The sequence below is a fragment of the Eucalyptus grandis genome, chromosome 5 (assembly GCF_016545825.1).
Source record: "Eucalyptus grandis isolate ANBG69807.140 chromosome 5, ASM1654582v1, whole genome shotgun sequence".
Lineage (NCBI taxonomy): Eukaryota > Viridiplantae > Streptophyta > Magnoliopsida > Myrtales > Myrtaceae > Eucalyptus > Eucalyptus grandis.
This window is the reverse complement of record NC_052616.1, coordinates 42,862,395-42,868,661: the sequence shown is the minus strand read 5'-3', so window position 1 is coordinate 42,868,661 and position 6,267 is coordinate 42,862,395. Positions and strand designations below refer to the sequence as shown.

At 39.5% G+C, this 6,267-nt stretch overlaps 1 pseudogene; it reads right to left on the bottom strand.

Moving 5' to 3' along the window:
* Nucleotides 1-1,163: 1,163 nt before the first annotated feature.
* LOC104446905 lies at nt 1,164-6,038 on the bottom strand (annotated as a pseudogene).
* Between the last annotated feature and the right edge of the window lie 229 nt (nt 6,039-6,267).

Here is a 6,267-nt window from a genome sequence, read left to right as displayed (position 1 = left end):
AAACTCAAGTTCAGAAGTGTAATACTAAACTATGCCAAGTAAGTGTAATGCCCAGACGAGTCAGCCAATCAACTTCTTTGCTCTAAACAGGAAATTCAATTTTTTGAGCTACCCACGCCCTTATTGAAACGCAGGTCCATGTAAATGCAAGAAAACCAACTCAAAAGCTCATTTCAATTGTTGCCACCTCGAGTTAAGATTAAAATTGACTCATTACTCATTTGGCGTACCAACAATCAAAACCACTAACCCATCAACAGCCTTATTAGGGTATAAGGAACTTGTTCTCTATGTTATTTTATGAACATATAGCATCCTCAAAAGCTAAGCGATAGTTTGGTTTCTCCAATTTCAAATTTCCTTTTGGCGATAACTCCTTTCCCGATTAAAGAAAAAATCTGGTCAATGCTATATTCATCCAGTGGAAATAAAGCAAACAGCAGATATTAATATAAAAGCTCGTGCTTCTGCAGAAAAGGGCTTCCATTACTGCAGGCAGATCATGTGGCCTACAAGCCAATAGTCATCAATGTCACTAGTCGTCCACAACTTTCATATTTCTTAAGACCAAAGTTACATAAATATGTCTCAATGGTCTTCAAACATCAGACAAAAAATTAGTGGCTATGAAATAGGACAACAGAAACAGAGAACAAGATATAGGATGGTTACATATGATAGAAGCCGTCTCACATTCTCATCTACTAGATTACTTTCATAAGTCATACATATTAAAGCCGGGTAACACCACAAGCCCAAACTGCAAAACAAGAACATGGCCCCTGTACTCCACGGTTTGTGAATTCACAACTATTTGTTGGTAGCAGATCAAAGAAATCCTTTATGAAAGACAGTTTACAGATGTACCAGCAGGTTTGTCCAAAACTACATAGGATTCAGCCACAGCAATGATTCTTGATTTCCAATCTTTCTCATTGCACCTGATCAAAGTTCATGTGTCACAAAGTGACCCAAGTGGAGTTGGATGTATCATAAGCACAATCACCTTTGATGAGTAACCTTAGAAAACGCATAGGGTGAACATGAACCCGCAAGTACCTGCTTCAACAAACTGCCCTGGGTCACTTATTCTGTACTTCTCTTACAGTCTTCCCTTTGATAGATGCTCTCTTTCTCAAAACCGATGGCTTTTTAACTGTTCATCAACGATGGCGATGACGTTTGAAATTGAAATAAACATGCAAACTCCCTCCTTCAAAAGTGCATTTGAATCCCTTCTTGTGTGAATATTCCCATGCTTTATACACAATCCTAAAAGCAATGTCCTCTTATGGGGCCCAGCGTCAAACCGGATGATACACGTCTGTGTGCTGTTCCCATCCTTTTCAAACGTGTATGTTGGGGCCTCGGTTTTGTCGACTAGTTCAGGGTGTAAGATATTGAACTTATACCCTTGCATGATCCTTGGAGGTGGATTATCGTGATCCTAATGTGTTTGCTTGTACTTATTCCACTCATATCCAGTGTGGATACAGTTGAGATATTTTGGTTTTCTCAGTCAATATTCGAGAAATTGGAGACATGAAGCACCTATGAGTCCAGATCCACCTCCTCACCGGCGCCAAAAACTGCATCACCTTCCTCTGTGGCACCCATGGCTTTGATGGCCTTCATTTCAAAATTATCTTCTGATTGAGCTGGCTTTGACGCCATTGCTTCTTGCATCCATCTTTGTCGTTCTTCTAGTACCTCCATTCTTTTCCGTTCCAATGCAGCCTGTTCTCTTCAGGGTCAATGGCTCCTTCAGTTTCATCACCATGCAGCAGTTGCAGAGAAAATGATCCAGCCTCCTCTTCTGACTCCATCATCTCTTCTTTAGGTAAGGGTTCTGGGGACATTGATCCTTCATCATCGGGCATACCTTCTTCTTGTATAGGACTGGGGACATTAGTAGTTCTGGTCTGTCAATGTCAACCTCAGGCTGCTCCAAACGTTGAAGATGCTTGCACAACATTTTCACACGAAATTCTTTCAAAATGCCTGCGCCTTTTGTATGTGGCTACATTTGTGGATAACCTTCCAAAACTCCACAACAATAGCTGTGGCCGAACTCAACTGAGCCTCGACAGCAGCATGTATATCCTCCAATTATCGGTAGCTCTTCTTAAGCAAATAATTCCTCACATCTGCTTCTATTCTAGAATGCGCGCCCGTTTCTTCTGCAAGCAGCTCTGCCGGAGGCTCCTCACCACACGCTCTAACTCGATCGAGTGCATCCTTTTTCCTAGCTCCTCCCATCACCCAATTTCAAACCACTAAAGTTCCTTCCAGTACTCAACATGTGTCAGTGTATCTGTGTCCAAATCAAGATGAATTTTGACGTCACCACGAAGCTCTTCCGTTTCTTTCACTGTTAGGCCCTTGACTCATTCAATTCAATATCCAGATCATCCGAACCATTGAGGTGCTTAAACAGAATATCAATTGCTTTTGCACACCCTTCACACTCTGACCCAATCCAACGTTGCTTTGATCAAAATGAAACTCCTCTCTTTCTCCCAATCTTGAAACTCTGTTCGAGCACACTCTCTGGCTAGCATTGCCATTTCCTCCTCATGCTGAGCTTTTTCAATCACTCCCTCTTCCCTTCTCTTCTTCACTTTCTCAATCTCTGCCCCTCTTTCTTTCTGCCTCTTTGTCTCTGCTTTGATAGAGAACATGTCAAGATCTGCAACCAAGGCGACATCACGCTCAATCTTGTTTTCCCATACAAGCCTGCAATTTGCAAGAACAAAAAATTTAATGTTCGTCTCCTTCACAAGAGTGCATCATCCACAAATAATTTTCAAAAGTCCATGCTGCAGATGATATACTTGCAACATCGAGGATGGACATAACAATTCTGAAATGCTCTTGTTTAAACTACATCTCATAAGTGATTCCTGAATTTTGGCTAAATATAAAATGTGATTCTTAAATTTTAAATCGCTCAACGTGATCTATAAATGTGCAATATAGTTCCCAAACTTTTAATTTATTCAACGTGGTCCTTAAACTTTAATTACATATTCATTTTGTTCCAATCATCCTAATTTTATTTAAAATGTTTGGTGGCAATTTTTTGAACTTGTTTTTAGGGAAAATTCCAAATAAGAACCCAAAGTAAATCTTTTTTCTCAAATACAAATCCAAAATGAACTTTGTGTCAAATAAGGACCCGAAATGGACCCATTGTTTCAATAAGGACTCGAAGTGAATTTTGTGTCAAATAAGAACCCAAAGTGATCAAGTTAATCTCCATTAAGGACTTAGTTCACCAACAAACATTTTCTAGTGATTAAAATAGGGGTATTTTGTCAGAAATTTGTGATTTGAAAAAAAAAAAAAGAGAAAATTCTAAATTAATTAAGTTTAGGTTATTCATTTAGATATTTATGTTTTCTTCTTTCTTCTTCCCACCTGCTCCTCAACCAAATCGCTACCCAGTCATTGTCACGACTCAATTCTCATCACTCCTTGCCTTGCTTGACTGGCGAAGAATTTGGGTCTCCGCAAACAAACAAAGAAGCATTTGTTTTCTTCTTGTTTTTGAATTCGTGCCTCAATTGGCAAAGAATTTGGGTCTTTGACTTTGCAAATGATGGGTACAAGGAACGGGGAGACTATAGAAAACCTAGGGTTTTTTTGTTTTTGTTTTAGGATTTGTAAATTTTCCCTGTATATTTGTGGACAAAATTGCCCAAACTCCGTTCGTCGGAAATGTCACATGCTTGATAGCCAATGAATATTTGACTAACCAGCAAGCTCGGGTTTTTATTTGGAATTGATTCAACTACTTCGGATCCTTATTTGAGACAATTGGTCCACTTTAGATATTTATCTAACACAAAGTTTATTTCGGATCTAATTTGAGAAAATTAGTTAACTTCGGGTCCTTATTTGGAATTTTCCCTTGTTTTTATTCGAAATCGCAATCTTTGGACTTTTCCCCTTATAGCCGCTTCGCCCGTACTTTTAATCTATGGGTTCTGACCCGGTGGGCAAGGAGTAGGCTGGTCGCTTGTATAATTCCCTATTTACAGTACTGGCTTGAACTTTCTTTCGTAGCTTGGTGTGAAGCCTATTGGCTCGAGAGGAAGCACTCCCATCTCGATCTCCTCTGCATCTCTTAAACTGCTCACCCCGATGACACTCCACAGGCCTCTATGGACTACCTCATCCGTCGTTGCAGTGAGATCTTGTAGCCTCAATCTGAGGTCACCCACGGCCCCGACAAGGGCCGTGGCCGCGACCTCTATCTGAGGTCCGGGCCACCATGGGCAACCTCCATCTAAGTTTGCCCATGGGCTTAAAGGAGGCCGCCGGCCCTGTTATCACTCTCCTTGGGACTATATATTGGTCTCTTTCCTTGGCATCACATTAGCTCTGCAACTTTTTGTCTTATTTGTGGGATCAATAATCGTTCAAATCCTCGTGCGAAAAGAAAATGCACTAATAATTTCAACGTCTCTACAGTTAGATTTCCTGTGCTAAACATACGTTTTTCCTAAATATGGAAAATACTAGGCACAGTGAGAATGCTTTGTAATTTTATTAATATGGATCTCCAAATAATAATTTGAACAATGCTAGATACCTTAGACTCATAATATTAAAGGAATAAAGATGCAAATGATCCCTGAATTTATATAGTGCCTGAATTTTTAATATGTTATATGTTGTACTTGAACTTAGACTTAATGTATAATGTAGTTCATGAACTTTTAATTTGTTCAATGTGACCCATGTACTTTTGATATATGTGCAAGTTAGTCTCTAGATTATATGAAAAGGTTCAACATTATCCTACCATTAATTCAAGTTCAAGAACAACATTCAATATTTTTTTTATAATCTAAGGATTAGATTGAATATATACAAAAAGTTTAGAGAGCACATTAAACAAATTGAAAATTCAAAGATGACATTGCAAAATGGGCTAAAATTCATTGACCACGTTAAATAAATTAAAAGTTCAAGAGTCACATTACATATTGAACCAAATGTCATGAATCATTGGTGTCATTTTTCCTAATATTAAATGGGTCCATTAGGATAAATAATCATTTACTTTTTGTCACATATTTAATAAGTATATATAGTCTATTCTATTCCCGTGATGAATTTGGCCCACAAAGCAGACTCATGTATTTTCTTTCCTTCTACAGAAGCACATGATCAACCAAGCGAGCGCAATGCTTTAGGGTGCAGAAAAACCCTGATTTCCTTGTTGAGATCAGATTGATAACGTCCCTTTTCCCCTGCAATTACACCATGTTAATAGCAAATCGATTCGGCGAAATTTATGCCATTCTGCTCACCCGAGGATTCATGAGATTAGTGAGATATCTCACCTAGCCTCAAAATCGAGACACGCCATCCCACGGAATCGAAAGAAATCTCTAACCTACGATGGAAACCATTACATCTGACCACCATGTTTAGGTGTCCCTCGACGTTCTTGCTCATCAAGGTTAACTCCCATCACTAATGGCCCATAGGCTTCAAGCATTATCAATGTGCACTGAAGAAAACTGATAATCTCTTTTCTGGTGTACTGCAAAAGATATGGCATCATCCTTCTACAAGAAATTGTGATTGAAAAGATGTACGACCAGCCGAAGTAATGGAGCATCAGCTTGCATGTAATTCGTAAATTCATGTTATCCACAAAGGCACAAGCGGCTCGACAATCGTTCAAACTTTCTTAAGACTAAAATGACCTTCAAAACGCTCACCTGTAATCCCCTTTTTCCCAGATTTTTTTCATTTTCTGGAGAAGACTAGGAGCACAAGTATGTGTGTACTGCCTTTATTTTCCTTTGATACATTGAAGTAATCTCGCCATCCTCTTCATGGTCCAACTTCCAGGACCTGTCTTCCTGCTGAACCATGCCCTTGTTCTTCTCGCACCGCCAAGAGACCAGCACAAGATACTCATCCTTCAAAGCATCAAGTCTCTTGTTCACGAGGGAGACGTCACAGTAAATTTCTAGCTTGAACCCTCCTAATGACCTGCGCTTCCAAGCAAGTAGCATTACAGGTTGTGCCAACTCAACGCGCTTCTAGGGCTCTTCAAGTACTGAGATTTTCTAGTGTCGATGTCCAACTCTACCCCAACTTCCGAATAACCCGGGATTGGATAGCTCAAGACGATGTCAAAGCAAATAGATATATGTATGATTGTGAAAATGCAGAATTAAAAGTGGACATAAACTTATACCTAGAGGTGGCAAAATGGGTCGTGGACCCATTTTTTGACCCATA